A 21,095-nucleotide genomic window follows, 5' to 3' on the forward strand; every position below is an offset into this window, starting at 1 on the left:
GGGCCCCTGGCAAGTACTGATCACCACTCGGACGGCTCTTCGAGTAGAGGGGAAGAGGCACTGGCTGCACGCACACCACTGCAAGAAGGTCTCCTCGACCCTGGCCACAACAGAAAACGTCGACACCCAAGAAGAGCTCCTGAACAAAGACCGACCATCACTGAACTGCTATCCTGATACCGAGGCACTTGAACTTGCAAAACACTCTGATCCCACTGTGCCATCCTGGGAAGGGTATTTCCTGCGTCGAAAAGGAGGGAGCTTCGGCTAAGTAGACCACGGACTAAGTTAAAATCTCAGAACGGTGGCCTAGAACAACCAAGGGTCACCCGGAGAGAAGCTAAACAAAGTCTGTGGTTCTGCCCACTACCGAGCACCTTGAAGATGAAGATGATGGAAGCGCCAGATAAGAAGATGATGGAAGCGCCAGATAAGAAGACGTCGGAAGCAACAGGAAATACCCACTACCGGAACCCAAAGGCTGACAATTTGCACAAATCAAAGACAATCGCCTTCTTCATTGTCCTCCTCCTTTGCCTCCTCCTCATGACTTCCTTCTGGATCTTGGAGGAAAGCACACCCGCTCATCAGATGTTGCCGACCACTGCACAGCCAACCACCATGAAAGAGCACCACCTGATCACCTTTTCACCTCAGCTCCGAGAAAGGCGTAAGGAGTTCTGGAACAATTCCTTCGTGCAACTGTTGCACCAGCACAACCTTGCTGCAAATGCCACGAACTGCTGGATCTGCGGGTTGCTCCCGCATGCCACCGGACACTCCATCCCCTTCATCCCTTCTCCTTTCTCAGTTCACGGCTCCTGCCTCGCCTGGTTGATCCTCATGCAGGAAAGCCACAAGGACAACACCGCTTCTGGTCAAACAGTGTCACACTTCTACTATGGGTTCTGGCTGAACAAAACAGGAAGGACATCTGCCCCCCTTTGTCCTGTGATTTCAGGTTCAGCCTTCCTTATGAACATCCCTGCCAAAGAACGAGTTGAAATGCAAGTGCTCCACAATCCAGCTAGACCCGCCTTCTCCAACCTACGGAAACGAACGGCTGCCACTCTGACTGTGGCCCTGTCTGTCATCAATGTCACAGGTCTCGTTTGCCTCGAAGGCCAGGGAACACAGCTGGTGGGTCACAGTTCCTGCCGCATCACCAGAACATTGGTCTCAGCTGATCCCCCCTCCTTTGTTGCTTCTCCGAATATGTACTTTGTTTGTGGCACCAAAGCTTACACTTGGCTCCCGAAAGGTTGGAGGGGTACGTGCTATATCGCCTTCATTTTTCCTCCCACGTATGTGGCTCCAGCCTACCATCACCGTCAAAAGCGCGCCGGAGACATTGGACAAGCCGACTCCACCGGAGCACAGTTCCTGGATGCGGCGAAGGGACTTGTTCCTCTGTGGGGCCCAATGGCAAAAAGCCGCGCTATCCAACACCTGACTCAGGCAGTGGAAACAACCATTAACATCACGGCTGGCATCCTTGCTAACAACACGGCTGAGCTTCAGGCAGTCCGCCTGGTGGCTCTTCAAAACCGCCTTGTTCTAGATGTGGTTCTGGCCGACCGTGGAGGTGCATGCCGCATCATCGGCTCCAGCTGTTGCACCTACGTGCCAGATAACTCGCCTTCAGTCTACAAAGCAATCGAACACCTCCACAGACTGTCCTCAGAGGTTCACCAGGAGCAGGAAGGATGGTCGCTTGGAGGCTGGTTCTGGGACACTTTGAAGAACTGGGGATGGAGATTGTTTACGTTGATATTGATACCAATCATGATACTGTGTGGGTGTTGCTTAGGTATTCAATGTTTACCACCTTTGTGTTCACTCATTTCCAACTGTATGTGCCCTAAGACTTTGGACTTTAAAACTGAGCACATGAGTCCCCTCTACGAGATAGAAGTACGTGGTCTTATGGGGATCGATCCGAACTGACAAGCTGGCGAGACATGTTAAAAGGGAGGACTGTGGAATTTTAGTTCGTGAACTGAACATCATCTGCGCCATCTTGCACATCCCTCAGACTCACGTATGAACTAACACGACGGCCATTCTAGGTACCATGGTCTCCCTGTTCACGATCGCTCGTCAGTGCACTTCCCCGACCCTACAAGCATCCCCCATGTACCCTGACTGCCCCCGCTCTCACATGCACAAGTCACGAACCCTCCCCTTCTGCGTGACTCTGCCTTTGGGAACCACACCCGGCGCCTGACCAACACCTCCTTTCCGTCCATGAATATCCCTCCTTTGATGACCCCTTCCTCTGAGCCCGATTGCCTGTACGAACCGCTGGTCATCCCTTAGCCTGAGGGTACAGTTTATTGCCCACTACTGTATGCACTCGCCTCTCTTGAAAGGAGCCACTATTGATCATGACCTCCCCACCCCCTGAGATTCGATCAGGCGCACACATTCCAAAGGAATCGGCAGAACACTCATCTGCGTGATAGCCCCCTCCCATTGTATGAGGGGTAAGGGCCTCTACTGTTGTCATGTGTTGGAATGGGCCGGAACTGGGGGGGTGCCGGGGATGTCATCCTCATACTTCACAATGTCTTTGTTGTAATAAAGAGCGTTCACATGTCTTAAACCAGTGTATAAAAGACCAGGCCTCAGAGAGGCTGGGAGAGCACCTCGAGACGATACCTTGTTGTCCGATCTGACGTGTTCTGCTCCGTCGGAATAAAACTTGTTTCCTGTCTTCCTGTCTCCAGCGCCTGCCTCTTTATTGGATAACTTCGTATGGTATTAGAGGCGTTTAACGCCGGGCAAATTTAACTTAGGAAGCATCAACTAAATCGCCTGACCATTTTGTATTGATTTTCATCAATAGTACCAGATTAACACTCAAATATAGCACTAAACAACAGGAAGCTGACCAGCCAACCTTTGCAAAAGGGCCTTCCACTGTGCACACATATGTTGCAGCGTTTTTAGTAACTTTTGAACCATTTTACCTAGAAACATTTGTTTGGTTAAAATCTGCTGATGATGCAGCAGATAATGAATTATGTTGCAAATCTATAACTGTGCGAAAAACACCTCACAATCCCATAATTTCAGTGTCCCTGGTCTTAATGCCAGGTATAAGCATGATGCACTGACACTCTTGATGAGTATGCTTGTGGTTATCATTGTGTTCAAGGGGGTTCTCTGTGAAAAGACAACGTTTTGGTGCGAATTCTTCTAACCACCATTCTCCCTTCTGCCTCATTAATTTCCTCCTTTGCATCCATCCCAAGTGTGGGGGGGGGTGAGGCAAAACCAGCTTGGATTACTAGTGAGACAATGAGCACCATGCACCTAAAAGACAAAATCTTCGGTCAAATGTTCTGGCAGTACTTCCCTGTCCTTGAGCCTTCTCCAACCCAGGTTGAAACACAGAAGAAGCAATCACAGTATCAGAAGATTCCTGAGACTTTGCTTCAACCCCCTTGAGCACATACCTCCCTCCTCCAGCCACCATAGGGCAGGCAGCATGCTGGACCTGTTATATCTGGGTGAGAGCTATGACTGTAGTGCTGCTGCTTGGGCTATACCCTTTGTATAAAATGGAAGTCTGCATATATGTTCCATGTGCTGTATCTGTTCTGTTGGTGAGAGAAGCGTGCACTTCTGCTGGCTGTGCTGCACATATTCTGTTTTGGTTATGCGGTCACCCTGGACCAACTGTGTGTGTTGGTGTGAGTTATATTTGCTTTGCTACTGCTTGTTCTGTAGTTTTATACAGGTGGTGGAAGCTTGCACATATGTTTCATGTGCCATGCTACACTTCTGCTGCCCAGGCTGCACATGTTCTGTATTGGTCGCAGTTCACTATTGGATTGGTCTGTGTGGTTGTGAGTTAAGTTTGCTCTTGCTCTGTCTGGACCCTATGGTGTCTTGAAATATTTGAGGGCCTACTTATGATATGCTCTAGGAGCAATACATGTTTGGAACATGTCTTCAGACCTCAAACACCACAACAAACATCTTCCAAACAGTACAGACATGCAAACCCTATCCAATCACCTACTACTGAAACTGAAGCCAGGGACCAATGAAAATATGAGCACTTAGCAGCCAAACAACACAAGAACCTGCCTTGTTGCACAGACATGGGTGCATGGTTAATTTAATAGAACTACCAAACCCTATTAAATCACAGACTCTTATTTTTAATCTTGTATATGAACTTCCATGCTCACTCAGCTCCAACCATCTATTCAAGGAACAGGAACACCTATAGTTCTTGTTTCTGGTGATTTTTTACAACTTTTGAGCCATTGAGGAACATTGTATCCATCGCCGAAGAGAAGGATGATGCATGGGGTACAGCAGGAAAAACATGTGAACTAAAATATGAGAAACACATCCCCTATGCAACCGAGAATGCACCATGAAAGTATAACAGGAAGCTCAGGTTGCACCATTGCTTATGTCTTTCAAGGAGGACCCTGTGAAGGCTGCCTAGGAAGCTGATACTCTCATTGTGGAACACCCCTGAAATGGATTTTGTAGATCAAAACCTGTAATATTATGAGAAACAGACATTTCAAAACAAGACCAGTGACTGTGAGTTGCTCTGAAAGGATGATGACCTCGCCCTGTTTTGCTAAAAGTAACAACAAAGGAATGAACTTTGTGGAAAGTAACTGTACTTGTCAGATAAATGGAGAGGGCTCTATGAACGTCTAGGTTATGAAACCATACTTCCAGGGCTGTGGATGAGGAGGAACTGGTATCACCAAATCACGAGAACAATGAAATCTGAAAGGGATTTTAGGGAAAATGGAAGGATCAGGTGGAAAAACCCCTTAACAGGGACAAAAACGAGGAAACAAATAATACATAGTAGTTCACTTAGGGGCATTATACCAAGGCGGCGATATGAAATTTCATCGCTTTATCAGCAAAAACACGCTATCGCAAAATAATAGGAGAAATATTGCTAAGCAACATTTCTCCTATTATCAAGCTGCACGCTAACAAGCAGAGCATTGGGGAAAGTAGTGCTAACCACAGTTAACGCTACTTTCCTAACGTCTGCTTGTGACCTGATTTAGCCAAGTAATCCAGTGGGAGGTGGATTACATGGCTAAGATTACCCTACCCTATCAACAAGGTTATCGCCATTTTCAATGGAATATCGCTGGAAAACCAGCGATATTGCATTGAAAACGACGATAATCCTCGCTATCGTTGGTATTTTTATCTCCATGGCGTTAAGCGTTGTTAATACAATGCTAACATGGAGATTATCGCCAGCGATAGCCGGCGATACATTTTCTCACGCTAACAGCGGTCAGTGATAATTATCGCTGCCGCTTGTTAATATGCCCCTAGGTTCTCCTAAGAGATAGCTACTAGAAACAACACCTTAACTAAAAGAAACTTTAGATCCCCTGAAACATTTTTCTCTATGAACCGCTAAAGAAGATCCAAAGAGCAACTTGCCAATCTGTCACAAGTGGATGTAAAAAAGGCTAAAAAGGAGATGGGCAGATGGGTCAGTTATTGAATGAATTTCGAAAAAATAAATACATAAATAAATTAAGCTGGCTTGCGGCTTATTGAGTCCTCTTGTGGATACTACAAGACCTAAGATAAATACATCTAAGATTTAGTGAAGTTAAAGGAAAATGCTTGTAAACCTTGAGAGGAACAGCATCCTTCAAAATTGTAACAATACCAAATGTAAACCTTCTGTTTGACTCATGGAATAAGAAAACACATCTCTAGCACCACTGAACTTTTAAATGTATCCTTCCAACTTACAAAAATCTAGACAGAGGAGTTCAAGAGGGGACTCTGGAAGAACAGGGTCCCTTAAAGGAGAAATAAGTGAGTCCAGGATTAGAAGCAAAGAATATCTCTTTAGTTTTATTTTCATTTGTTCAAATAAAGGATGACTCGTCCTAGTACTCAGGGTTCTGCACTTTATTATTTATGTAAAATATGTCAAGTGTCGACTTATGAGGGTCTGAGTTAGGAGGAAAAAGCCATATGGGGAAAATTCTCCTTGCCTATCTTGATGGTTTTTATTTTCAGTTGAGAGGAAAAACTAAGCTGATAAGCAAATAACCAATTCCACTGATAATCAGGGTTGAGAAAGGTGATAAAAATATAGGACAAAATGAATAGAAAACGTACAATGAACAAAAAAAATATCAGGAATGAATGTGATTGTTCTCAAGCACAAAGCTGTTTATAAATGCTTAAGACACGAAATTATACAGCAGCTAGAAAGGTAAACGTCATAATAATTTTGAGTTTTCAGACAAAAAACACAGGAGAGTCAACCATCTTGGATAGGGGTACACAACACATAAGATTAGCTCGTTCCACTGTACTAAGAAAATGGCATTTCTGAAAAATGACTTGCAAATAAAGAAGCTCACATTAGAAATTCCTCATGCCTTCGGACCTTGCTGCCCATCTTCTGTCCACATTATTCTTCACCCATCTTTCTCAGCTATTTTCCCACATTCATATCTATGCCTATCTCATTTTAATCCCCTAAATTCCCTCCTCTATCCCAATGAATAAACTTAGAAGTTTAGAATTTCCTGTCAACTTCACATTACCAGGGCCCCACTTTTCCAGTCCCGGGCTTTACGCCTGGGAATAATTTTTTCAGATCTCTTAGTTATTTTGCTCTTACATTCTACTTTCTGTCATAATATACACAGTATATGATACAATTACAATCAAATAATTCTAATATTTGTGTACTTAAAATCATATTATAAACCTTTATTACACTACTGTTCAATATTTCAGAACTGGATCGATTCTTTGTTTTATTATGTATTAATTAAATTGATATATATATCAAAATATATATACTTAAGTCCTGTTTATTGAATCTATTTATTTACCTTTTACAGCTATTGACCTACAATGCATTAAAACTATTTCACAATAACACTAGATGAAAGCAATAAAACTAAAAGAAAAAATGTAAACAAAAAATGCTTTAACACCTTCAGCGCGGCGCAAATTTTCGCGCTGTGCTGAAGGTTCTAAGAAACGGGCGTGGCCGTGACGGAACGGTTCCGTCATAAGCACAGCCCAACCGGCGCTCGTGACGGAACCGTTCCGTCACAAGCATCGAAGGGGTTAAAAAATGAAGTGAAGCTACCTCAGAATGGCGATTCTCAAAGTGCTATGTAAGGAGAATCAAGATTTAGTTAATAATACGAAGGCTAGCATTGTGCATGAAGTTTCTAATGCCACTCCTACCGCAGTTCCTTTAAATAACACAAACTACCATAGAAACCATTCCAGAATTAGAATTAGAATTAAACAGACTAGAAATCCATAGCCTAGAATATTCTGCCTGTTTTAAATATGCTATGGGACAATCCTCCATACGACCACTCCAAAATAAAAATATGAAAGAAATAAAAATCTTTATACGGATTTATATACAAATCCATCAAAAAGACAAAGATCGTATACATAAAAGTGGAATATATCATCCACAGATATAAAATAAAGCATACCAAATATATTAAGAAATTAAAATGTTACAATTAGTATTTTTTTCTCTCCACAATCTTCTTCTCGACTCTGCTCCATTTGCATACATTTTACTGTCCTTCTGCAAAGTAAAATATGATGTATATCCTTATCCATTTGTATTATTATATATTTTTTTACTTTTGCAGAAATACCTCACCTTTAAAACAGAAAACATTCTATCCATAATATACCATTTAACTCTAATTCTTCAATAAACCTCCAAAGGGAGGTAGAATGCACAATCCTAGATTCCATATTTTTAATAACATCTTTATTCTCTATACACAACACTTTGAGGATCACCATTTCATTACAAGAGCAGAGTCTAGCATTATTCATGTTTAAAGTCCATTAAACAACATTGGAAACATGCTCCACTGGGCTGAAATAATGCTTCACATACTACCATTGCAGGTGCAGAAAACAGTTCTACATGCCCTTATCACCCCACGCCTTGATTTTGCTAATGCCTTATATCTCAGTTAGCCCACCTGTTTGCTGAAAAGGTTGCAGGTGGTAGCGATGAGGCTGCTAGTTTTCTGTTAACGGTTCCCTTGCAGGCATCGATCTCTTCCCATTTGATGGAGGTTCACGGGCTACCGATCAGGGAAGGGATTTTGTCCAAAACGTTAATCCTGACACACAGAGCTTTCTACAGCATGGATCTTTCTAACAGGCTAATCCATTTCCATTAGGTCAGCTCCTTCAGCTCTTCTAAGACATGGTTGTTCTGCGACCGAGAGTTAAACGCAAGAAGTGGAGAAGATCATCTTTTTCCTAACTTGCGGCCCAGGCTTGGAATTGGCAATTGTCTCAGAGCAGAAAGTCTGTTCACAAGATCACTCTAAACATGGCTGTTTAACCCCTTCGGCGCTGATGACAAAGCCAGCTCGTCATGGGCGTTACCTGCGCTACGCGGATGACGAGCTGGTTTTGTCATAAACAAGCCATTTTTTTTTCAGCGCACAGCGGGAAAACACGGTAGCGCGGTAGGGGTTAAGTAGGCTTTCTGAGCAGTGGAACAGGGGCTAGATTGGGGATGCCGGCAACAGAAGATTCCTTTTGAGTAGCTGCATGCTTTAGAAGTGGTCTGATCGATTGATTGAAAGATACCAATCGCTCGTCCAATCAACCACTTTCAGGATATCGTCAATACTTTTTTTTTTTTATTATCTTTTCATTGATTTATTAACAAGGAAATCAATATTCGGCAAATCACACATGGCAGTAAATACATAATATTTGTACAGGGCAATTCATTTGGGATACAGTGCAGTTGAGGGAAACAATCTGCGGACAGGACAGAAAAATCAGGGAGACAGGGCTTCATCATCATGGGGAGCAGTAGGAGTCATACAGATATCTCCCCTATATGTATTCGCCCTATATGTATTCCACTTGGCCCACACGCGGGACTACTTCTGGGGGCAGCCTCTTGCCACATAAACAGTTTTCTCTCTAAACATACACCAGTCAAGGTTACGCTTCCACAATGTCACAGACGGGGGAGATGGCTCACCCCACAATTGAGCAATATCTCTTTTGGCTACGGTGGCACCCAGGGTGACCCACAATCTCTCCGCCCCTATCAAGTCTACATCATTTGTTGCCACAAACTAAGAAGTGCGACTACAAACACACTAAATTCTCTGCTATGGCGCGACATACAAAGCAGGGACACTTCAGAGGCAAGAAAATACCTCCGGTCAGCCTTGGAAGTCACTAAACTGTCAGAGTTCTGGGACAAACAACTTGGGCACGGCAACTTCAAAAAAATTGTCTGGAAAAACGTCAAATTACTCTCCTTACTAAAGGACAAGGCTTCATTCGCTAAAAGATCACATGCATGGATGACTCTCAACTCCTACAAAACATTAACACCACAAATATACTTTAATCAGGGGTACCCCAAAGCCATAAAAATTCACTTTTTAAAATTCAGACTAGGGATTTTGCCATGCGCAGGGCTCTTACCACCATGGCTGAGGAAAGACGGCAATGAGACCTGCAGGTTTTGCAACACCACCAAGGGTGACATCCTCCATGTAATTTGTCTATGCGAACAATTGCAACGGGAACACCAACTGCTTCTCAAAGATCAACTTAAGCAAAGAGGGATTGGCACCAGAAGGCAAGCGGTCCTTGCCTGCCTGAATCGATCAAATATGCAACTGAACTGCAGACTTGTGAAATTCTTGAGAGTGGCCGAACAGAGAATGCCAAAATTGGCGGAAACCACCAAAGCCGCAGGCCGAGTAGCAGACGGACAACAGGATTAAATGGCACCTTATTGAACATGACTGCCTAATACCAGTACGACATCATTCAGCAAGAGAGATCAAGGTCAAGCATATGGGGTAGACACGGCATATGGCTGAACAGGATGAGAGTTTACTACAGAGAGACCGGCACTCTCAATCATGTGTTTCTCATTCTGTGTTGCTGAGTTTCTCCTTTTATGAAAATTTTTAATCAACGTTTTAAGAGTGTTTAGGATTTTGTATTGCAATGGTTTTAATTAACTATGCAAATAAAAAAAAACTAAACTAAAATAAAACAACAAAAAAAACCTATCAAGTCTGTAGGCTCCCATACATTGAGGAGGTTAGCCTCGGTATGGACGGATTTATGTAGGTCCTCACTCATAACCGTATGTATCCCCCTCCAATATACCTGAATTTGTTCACATTCCCAAATTATGTGCCTCAAGGTGGCAACCTGCATATCTTTAATGCTTGTTCTTGGCCAAACTGCCTGACTTGCCATGGCATCTCTCGCTGTTTTAGCCCCAACTCTTCAGACATTTACTTCGGCCTCATCAATGACACTTTTTAGTCATCTTGCCACAGCAGTTGATGATATCACTCTGTATGACTTCACACATGCTATCAACTACTGCTTAGCCACTCTGAGACCCTATTCTCATACTCACGCATAAACTGCAACACACAATGTTTCATTTCCTTCACATTTTGGATAAAATAAAGAATCTGACATTGTTTTTGTTCTTCTCCTTACATAATAAAAAACATCCCTCCAGTGCATAAACCTTACTGCTTACCTCCATGACCTTTGAAATCCTCCTACATAAAATCAATCACAATAATATTTTCAATTTCCATGTTCTCTTTATATTATCCACAAACCTGTTAGTTGGCAGGATTCAAACAAACTCAAAACTAAATTTACATCCCACAAATGTAATATTTTGTTCTAGGCTGCCGTTTCAAACTCATGCTCTTCATTATCCTGAAAATCAAAATATCCTTACTTACAGACCTTCATCTACTTCAGCATGTCTTGCAGCAACAGCTTATCTGCAACAATTTACTGTCCTGTTACTCAAACCTCTTTCAAATTGTTCTATCCCATGAAGGTTTGGGGGTCCCCTGGCACCTCGGTGGCTGCAGGGGCCTATGCTACACCCCTGGGTGTCATATGGTTGTGACATCACTCTATGGCTCACTGACATCACTTGGTATTATCTATGTTGATTTAACGCCACATTGTTTTTTAGGCCTTGTTCCCTGTTTCAGCTTTCAAGGGAGGGTAAATGTAAAACATTACAGGTTTATGCATGCTTCAGGGGTCTTGCATCTGTCCATTCTGGGGCCTTTTCATCTGTACACGGGTGTGTGGGTTAACACAACCCCTAGTCTGTGTGCAACATCTGGGTTGCACATATTACTTACACAACACCACAATGTATTAATAAGAAGTGTAAGGACTACACTTATATAACACCTGCAACGGCATGTATGGTCTCTAGGATAAAGAGTGTTAATTATTACCCAGTTTAATAAAACTCTTTTTATGGCTATAAGACGTAGAGTTCACCTCGTGCAGCTCAAAATCCTCCATAGATGTTGCTGTGCATGTACAACATTGGTTAAAATGGGTAAAGCAGATACAGCACTGTACCCCAAGAAATGTGGTCAGGAGGGTACATCTTTTCATATGCCATGGGGCTTCCCGGCAGCCCCGCGATATTGTGAAGCTATGGTTGCTTGTCTCAACAGTGTTTGTGGGAGTGACATGGTCCCATCAGCGGAATGGTGCCTGCTAAATATCTGGGACGAAACCGATCTCACCCCCATGGACCGCCTCTGACTAACACTGGGGTTGATGCTGGCTAAACGTAATATAGCACGACTGTGAAGGGCTGGATTAGCACCACACCCGAATGACTGGAAGAGAGACATAGATTGGTGTATGCAGGCTGAGAGAGTGGTCTACGAAAGCCACTAACCAGTGGAGAAGTGTGGCTCAATGGTTAGAGCGGCAGACCCTGATGCAGAGGTCTGGCCTGGGACCAGGGTTCAATTCCCGCCCTGGCGGGTCTTGGGCTCAATTCCCCGGACCTGATAATTCTCGCCTCTGTGCGTATTCTAATCATGGGTCCCACTCTGCAACTCTGGGCAATAGCTTGCTTAATTGTCCCACCAGCGTTAGGATGCCTGGCTTCACCTTGGGGGTGCCCAGAAGTGGGCACTTCACAGGGAAAGGCCAGGAAGGGTTCCACAGCGGTATGTGCACAGTGCCTTGAGACCCCTTCGGGGGTGATTCGTGCGCTATATAAAAGCACTAAATTTACATTTACATTCATCCCCACATCCTCTCACCCTGTACCGCTAAAACCTTAAGATCACAATTCCTATATATTTATTTCCATACTTCGATCACTGCCTAACTAGAGTTAAAAACAGAAAATGTGGTCATGTCAATGGCAAGTCAGAGAAATCCCAATCCAGTGGTGAGATTGTCACTTGAATTCAAGATGCACTTTCCCTTTTAACCAAACCATTTGATCTTCGGCAAATCAATTGATACTGCTGTGCTTAGGGTCCTGTTTATGCAAAAAGATGCGTGTAGAAGCAGGCTAAAACAGTATTAAGGACTATGGGCCATATGTATCAAGGAACCAATTTGCGATTCTGTAATAGCGATTTTTAAGAAATCGCTATTTCAGAATTGCAAAATGGTATGCATCAAGAAAAACGCATTTTTTGTGAGTTCTTGATATTCCTTAATTGTGAATTCGCAAATTGCGAATTCGCAATTAAGGAATACTTTCCCATTCATTTCTATGGGCCAGGAGGCCCATAGGAAGGAATGGGAATTTTTTCTCAATTTGCGATTAGCAATTTGCTAATCGCAAATTGAGAATAATTTCAAGGGTGCAGGGGTGTCCAAAGGATACCCTGTTGCACCCCTGAAATAAGCATGGGTGCACATTTGGTGCGTATGTGCGTCACATGGCACTTTGAAAAATGCTGAAATGTGCATTTTCAAGGAAATCGCAACTTACCACCAACTAGAAGTTGGTGGTAATTTGCAATTCCTTAAGGGCATTTTGGAATTTTTTTTTTTGCCTAATACATTGCATTTAAGGAATCGCAAAATTTGCGATTCCTTAAATGCAATTGCAAAATAAGGAATGGCAAATTTTGCGATTCCTTATTTTGCACCCAAATTCTTTCATACATACCATTTTGCGAAAATGAGTTCGCAAATGCCGAAATTCTGCCAATTTCCGCGTTTGCGAACCCATTTGGCCTTGATACATATGGCCCTATGTATGAAATTTAAAACAAATCCTTGATAATAGGAAGAGGATTTATTGCACAAGGAGTCTGTTTTTGTGAGAACGGAAACATGACCCAGCCACAGGCGGTCAATAACAGCAATACACTTTAGCTCATGTCTGTTACAAGAGTTTCCCAGATGCCAGCACCTCTAGCTAGAAGGGGCTGAACTTCCTTCACGACTAATTAGATCCGGGGAAAGAGAGAATTGACTATTTCTGCTAGGAGATGATCATTTTCTTTGTTGCTGGAAGTGGTATGAAAAAAATGCAAGATTGTTGAGAGAGGACAAGGGGGAAAAAAACAGGCAGGAGACATTAATAGACCTCAGAAATAAAATCCTGGCAGATTCAAATTGATTCTGCATCCTGAGGAAATTGAGTACATGGAAGGAATTAGATTTATGCACTGTTAAACGGAGCCGGCTGATGACATCCTGCCGAAAGCTCTTAAAATGGTAATCTTCGGGGATGTAAGAAAACAGCGTGTGAATGGACCAATGATGCGTCTGCTCGAGCAGGCATTTTCTATCAGAATAACACAGGATGGCAGAGTTATTATTGATAATCACGTGTTAGCAGCAGTATGCATAATGCATGCAATTTAATCACGGCGCCTGCACAGCACAAGGGGTATAAAGACTCCATCTTCAGGGGTTTAGGAATATGGAAGTCACAGCCACACAGGCTGGCATGGTCCTGAGGGCATGGGCAGCAACGCGCGGTAAGAGGCGATGACATCAAAGCATTAAGGTGATGCAGCGTCGTGCACTGGCATTCCTTCCACATCCCATGTAGACTGGATGATCCTACAGACTGGTTTTGTATGTGTGCAGGTATGTACTATAGCCTTATAGCCCACCGTAGAAGGCTATACTGGCTATTAAAGGCCTGCTGCAACATTAAAGGCCGAGCCGAAGGCGAGGGACTTTAACAAGGCAGCGGGACTTTAATATCTGGTATATCCCTGCTACGAAGGGGTATAAAGCTATTAGAACATTCTGCCGCTAGAGGGCAGAATGTTCTAACACATAAAACAAAGCCTTCAGGGAGTGCAAGGGGATTCATATCCCCTCAGGCTCCCTGAAGTCATTGGAATGTTGGAGCTCCGGGCTTATACCAGCCATTATAAGCCCGGAGCACTCCATTGTTTTCAATGGAGCTACCAGTGTGGCTCAATGGTTAGAGCAGCAGACCCTGATGCAGAGATCTAGCCCGGGACCAGGGTTCAATTCCCCGCCTCGGTGGGTCTTGGGCTCAAAATTCCACGGACCTGATAATTCTTGTCTCGGTGCCTATTCCAATCATGGAGTCCCACTCTGCAACTCTGGGCAATAGCTTGCTTAATCTCCACAACGGCCCCCACAACACTAAGGATGCCTGGCCTCCACCCTGGGGGTGCCCAGGAGTGGACACCTCACAGGGAAAGCCAGGATGGGTTCCACAGCGGTATTCGTACAAGCGCCTTGAGACCCTTGCGGGTGAATAGTGTGCTATACAAGTATCAATTTACAATTTTTACCAGCATTGCAATGTTCTAATGGTATATCCATAGCATGAAGCCAGGGGATCTTGGACCTTGTTCAGAGTTCAGCGCCCCAAACAAACTCGCTGTTTGCCCACTCTGTTGTTCCAGGTTTACACTGGCTGTGCTCCTGCCCCCCCAAAATCTATGACCTGTTGACCTGTCTGCCAGGAGAGCCACTGGTCACAGTGACGGTCACCATGTCCTATTGATGGCACAGCAGCAGCAACACATTTTCCCTGCCTTTGTCTGCCATGTGATGCATGATGTACACAGGCATGAAAAGCACAACTGAAGCCATTCCTCTTGGCTATCAAACTATCAAACAAAATCGTATAGGCAAAAGAGGAGGTGGCCTGGCTGTTGTATTCAAGCAAACATTAACCTCATCCCTGCGGCGCGAACTCCGCCGCAGTGCTGAAACTTCCGATCCCAGGCGTGGTCATGACGGCTCCCGGCCGTCATCAGCACACGCCCACCGTGACTCATGGCGGCCGGGAGCCGTCATGAGCATGGAAGAGGTTAAATATCACTAAAGCTGAGAATGTTTCCATACAAGGTTGTGAGGCCCTCTACACCAGATGCAACTCTACACCATATTCCTCCTGTAACTTCCTGCTCCTTAACAGACCTCCATCTAGCAATGCAACATTCCCAGACACACGTCTTGACACAGTTTCAAACCTGATAACACTACACTCCAACCTATACATTCCGGGTGACCTAAAAATTTGGTTTGGCAAACCCAATATGCCCCATCCAAAAACAATCATCACTGTCCTAGACACACTGAACCTAAATCAGATCGTTCACAAACCCACACACAATGCTCAACATATTATAGATGTCATTTTCGCAAATCCAGAACTAGTTACCTTTCAAATGGTTACTCTAGTCACATGGTCAGACCACCATTTGTTAGTTTTCCAGTATAAAACACCACAAAGCAACACACCTCACATGCATTCACCTATCAACTGTGAAACAAACTGAATATTGTTAGAGTGGGATCCAGAATGCCCCAATATTGACAATTTTGAATACAAAATTGAAAAATCAAACCCGTCAATAACTGTTTAGGGCTCGATTATGATGCGGTTAGGAAATCTTCCCGATCAAATCGGTTTGGAAATGGTTACCGGCCAACTCGGATCGGGAGAGTCCGACCGACCCAGTATGATGCACCTGGATACTTCCATATAAAATGTAAATGTCCAGTATTTGTAAAGCGCGAACAATTACCCGAAGGTGTCAAGGCGTTGGGGGCCGTCGAGAAGATTAAGCGAGCTATTGCCCAGAGTCACATGGTGCTGGGCAGATCCCTGCCACCGGAACCGGGAATCAAACCGTGATCCCCAGCGTTCAGCCACACCTCTTCCACAAGATATGGTTGGACTCCCATTGACTTCTATGGAAGCCTATGTTCCCAACCACATCGTAATCTGGCCCTCGGTCGGGAGGACACGTTCCCGATCCGCTTCGGAAGGAGCAAATGCTGTTAGTAGACATTCCTAACCGCATCGTAATCGGGCCCTAGGTGGGAATGCTTTCCTAACCGCATCATAATTGGGCCCTATGTGTGAGTCTGATGATTACGAGTGAATCAAATAACTCCTTAAGAAAGTGTGCATCTCCCTTGAAAATGGGGCTTTAAAGATAATTTCGAGCGTCTTTCATTTTGCCACTAAAAATGTCTCATTGATGTTCTCTGAATGAAAGACGGTTTAAAAGGGGCTTCGAGAGAACTCATATCGCAGCTCTGAATTAGTGTGCCTACCTATTAAATACATACTTGCTTCTCTTTCTTTCAACTTCTTTCTTGACAGGAAACCATACAAGACGTATTGTAATAGAGAAAAGGCGGGGAGTTTGTAAGTATTTACTGCAGACATCCTTGCTTTGGATGCTTTAGTATGTGTGCAAATTTAACACAAGATATCTGGTCCTGATGAAAGCCACGTTGACCCTCTTGGGCTTCCAAAGTGGCTGAAACATGTAGATCAAAGGACCTCGGAAGTCCGCTGCACTCCGAATGTGAATGTAGATATTCTACTAGGTACTTCGAGGAAAGAGAAGTCTTTTAGGGTGATCAGGATACAGCCCCTACTGTCCTGGAGGGGCAAGAGATATACAAAACGTAAAGGACCTTGTATGCACAAGGTGGATAACCTGAGCACTCCTGTGTGCTGAAAAAGGCAAAAGTATCCAAAGTTTGTAAGACAATTCTAAGTTTTATTCACTTTGTGTCGTTATGTAAACAGTTCAAAAGGTCTCCATATAGAGAAAATAGAGCTATTTTACGCAATGGTTTTCAAATGTTCCAAAGGTATATTCATGACATCATATTTATAATCCAAGTCTCCATTAGTAATCCAAGTCCCGATGCATTTCGAGCAGGGTGCTCTTCATCAGGGGGTTAAAGTCATACAGAAATCTGTGATTAGAACAGAGCGTCAGGGATAGAAAACACCGTTCTCCGCCATCGGAAAGATGCGGAGAACGGTGTTTTCTATCCCTGACGCTCTGTTCTAATCACAGATTTCTGTATGACTTTAACCCCCTGACGAAGAGCACCCTACTCGAAATGCATCGGGGACTTGGATTACTAATGGAGACTTGGATTATAAATATGATGTCATGAATATACCTTTGGAACATTTGAAAACCATTGGGTAAAATAGCTCTATTTTCTCTATATGGAGACCTTTTGAACTGTTTACATAACGACACAAAGTGAATAAAACTTTGAATTGTCTTACAAACTTTGGATACTTTTGCCTTTTTCAGCACACAGGAGTGCTCAGGTTATCCACCTTGTGCATACAAGGTCCTTTACGTTTTGAAACATGTAGATCACATATGAAGACCACATAATAAGGATATATGGGACAAACTAACTTTGCCAGACATATCCATCACTGTTTATAATGTTGACCGGGGAACCCTTAAAAAAACATTTAAATAAAATATTGTGATACTAAGGATCTCAGGGACTCCCAAGCCAATTGAATCACTACGTCACAGTCATGGAATCACACCGAAAAAAAACAGCTCCACAGTAATCGGGCATCACAGCACACCCTGGGGGCTCTCGGCAGACAGGGTGGGAACCGGATAATGAAGCATGTCACCTGCTAGGTAGGTGAGTGAGAGTTCTTTTAAAACATGCTGCGGGTTCCAATCGCTTGGACTATAACAGAAGAGACATAAGGAAGAAGACTGGAAGTAATGGAATGATAATTATGTAGATGATCCGTTCTCACTTTGTTTCTTTGTATTTTGACAGGGAACACGAACGGGTCACAACTTCTCGCTCTCTTGTTTATGGTGGTGGTTTTAATGACCACCGGTGTGAGGCACAGGAGAGAATGATATGAAATCTTTACAATGGTAGGGCAGGAGGGAAAGACGCAGGGAATATATTGCCATTTCAGATGGGTTGTATAGTTCTTTATCGTGTGTTAGTACATCACCTCCCTTACATTGTGAGACATTACAGTGTCTCAGGAAGTCATTCATACCCAAGTCTTTTCTCAGCTGTTTAATTAAGTTACCCTTTCTCTATTTTTAATTAACTAACCTGGACCTTTAACTATTTCATTATGTACCTTTAATGATAAAAATGTTCCACACCATCGTCAAGGCAATGAAAAGGCCACGCAATGCTGTGCAGATGATACAGTCGCGGAATCTTTTAGCGGCTCAGTGAAATAATGGATCCACTTCTGGGATTTCTGGTTAAACCCACAGCCACAGGAAGGAACCCAGTTGTGTCCACTCATCCAGTCTTCCTCGCTAGTCGATACAATGATTAACATTGCATTGGATATCAATATAAATATGCCATCTGTCAATGGCAAGGCATTCCTTGAACTGAAACTGTGCTCCACAGTGTGCTTTCCAAACACACCAGTTGTGTTATGTTAATTACATTTGCTCTAAGTTGGGATATGTTTCTGGGACAAAACTTGGTGCTTTTACATAGGTTTTCAAGATCACACCGCTCCATTCTTAAAATGTCCTTGTACAACAAGACCTACCTGGACTAATAGGTCAACAACGTACAATATTGTTGTTATTGTTATTGTTAGCTTCGGTTTATATAGCGCCATCTCACCGGCAGGTCTCAAGGCGCTCATGACCGACGGACAAAACAACTATTTTGCAGATCGGAGAACCAATAGCATAATATAGACTAAGGTGAACCCAGAGCCTCCCTGAATAGAAGTGTTTTTAATGATTTCCTAAAGCGTAGGAGGTTACCTTCTTTGCGAAGGGACTCAGGTAATCTGTTCCAGATTTGGGGAATTAAAACAGAGAAGGATCTCCCACCCTTCGTTGCCAGTTTAAACCGTGGGCAGACTAACAACTGGGCATCAGACGACTTCAGTCTTCGTTCAGGTTTATAAACCTCCAACCGTTCCTTAATATAGGCCGGTGCTTGCCCGTAGATTGCCTTATGGGCCGTGCATAGGCTTTTAAATTCTGCCCTTTGCCTAATAGGAAGCCAGTGAAGGCTCTGTAACAAAGGAGAGGCGTGGGATTTTCTTGGAAGTCTGAAGATAAGTCATGCAGCATCATTCAGAATAACCTGCAATCTATTGGTCAAGTTTTTCGGTAGACCTAAATAGAGAGCGTTCCCGTAGTCCAGCCTCGAGATGATTGTAGCAGAAACTACTGTGCGAAGCATGGACGGGGAGAGATGGGGAGCTAACTTGCGCAGGTGTCTCATTCGACCAGTACAGGTCCCCACAACGGAGGAAATCTGGCTGGCCATTGACAATTCGCAGTCAATCTTAATTCCAAGACTTTTCACCTTGTCACATGGTGATGGGGTAGGACCCAATTCTTGAGGCCAATATAGATCACTCCATGGGGAACTTATCGTCGAAACCACTAGAACCTCAGTTTTTTCAGGGTTGATTTTCAACAGATTTGCTGTCATCCAGCTAACTACAAATCTGAGAATATCCTGTGCGTACTTTTGCGCAGAGACCGTATTGTCTATGCTAAGTAGCAGCTGGGGTGTCATCAGCGTAATTAAATACGCGACAACCCATGTTTACCAGGGAGTTAATCAATGGTTGCAGGTAAAGGTTAAACAATACTGGAGATAGTGTGGAGCCCTGGGGGACTCCGCACATCAGGTTACCCACCTCCGATAAACTATCCCCCAGCTGAATCCGCTGTGTCCTTCCCAACAGGAAGGATTGAAGCCACTGAAAGGCCGTGTCCCGAATCCCGAAGTTGGCCAGCCTATCCAAGAGTAGGGTATGGCTGACAGTATCGAACGCCGCTGAAAGATCTAAAAGTATCAGGGCGCTCGGTTTCTTGCTGTCGGCACTCGGATATTAGGAGTCTGGAGAGAAACAGAGGGTATGATAATGCCTGTGGTGAACATGTCCCTGTGAGTGCTCTCTCCTGGTAGCCAGTGTTGCCTTAATAAACCAACTCACATCTCTAGTTCTAGAGAGGAAGGGACCAGCTTGGAACATCAATCCCAAGGTTGTCTTTCTTAGATTCCATGTCTGGCCTCCAGCTTTGGGGCTCTACCTTGATCTTACTGACTAGGTCCTTCCTGTGATATTAGTTCTATTTCTAGACAACCATTGGAGGGGCAGCAGGACCTTCTTTGCGCACAGGGATCAGCAGCTTCCGCTTCAGCTGCAGATAGAAGCTTACATTATCTGCCAAGCCCCCCTTTTCAGTAACACTAAAGTGTCTACTGTTGAGCCGGCAACAACCATGCCTGGCTCACGGTCCCTTCAACGCCAGCCAGTGTATTTATTGAATTCTTCAAGAGTTTTGCATTCCCCAGGTGCACTCCTTGGCAGGCCCAGAAACAGACAGAAAGGCCTTACACTTACTACTCAATCTCTTAACAGGTTTTGAAACTGTGGGCCTTGTGGTTCCTCTGGTACACTATAGAGGAAAAAGAGAAGATGAGGGCAAACAACTCAAATGGTTATTGTCTCTCCCCATATACCGCAAACATTAACCCCTTGCATGTAGGGCTCATTCCCCCGCTGTGCTGGGGGGAGAGAGGGCGCGGACAGCGCCCTGGTGCTCATGACGAGCTCAGCTCATCATGAGCCACGGTGGTCGTGTGCTCATGATGAGCTGAGCTCGTCATGACCACACCCGTTTCTTTAGAACGCTCGCACAGCAGGGGAATTAGCCCAGCGTGCGAGCGTTCCAACGGTCATGACGAGCTCAGCACCGTAGCTAATAATGAGCTGAGCTCATCATGAGTGTCCAAGTGGTTACGTCAGGGAGCCGTCTTTCGATTAGGAGACCACCACCGCCATAGGTGTGGTGCCACATGGATAGTCTCTTTCGGGGATTATCTTCAATATCTATATGTCTCTAGAGGCCAGTATCTACTGACCCTTAAATTGTGCATATAAAGACAATGCACAGATTGAGCACTGATTCAACTGTACACAAAAATACTGAATGGCCAAA

The sequence above is a fragment of the Lissotriton helveticus genome, chromosome 11, assembly GCF_964261635.1.
Source record: "Lissotriton helveticus chromosome 11, aLisHel1.1, whole genome shotgun sequence".
Taxonomy (NCBI): domain Eukaryota; kingdom Metazoa; phylum Chordata; class Amphibia; order Caudata; family Salamandridae; genus Lissotriton; species Lissotriton helveticus.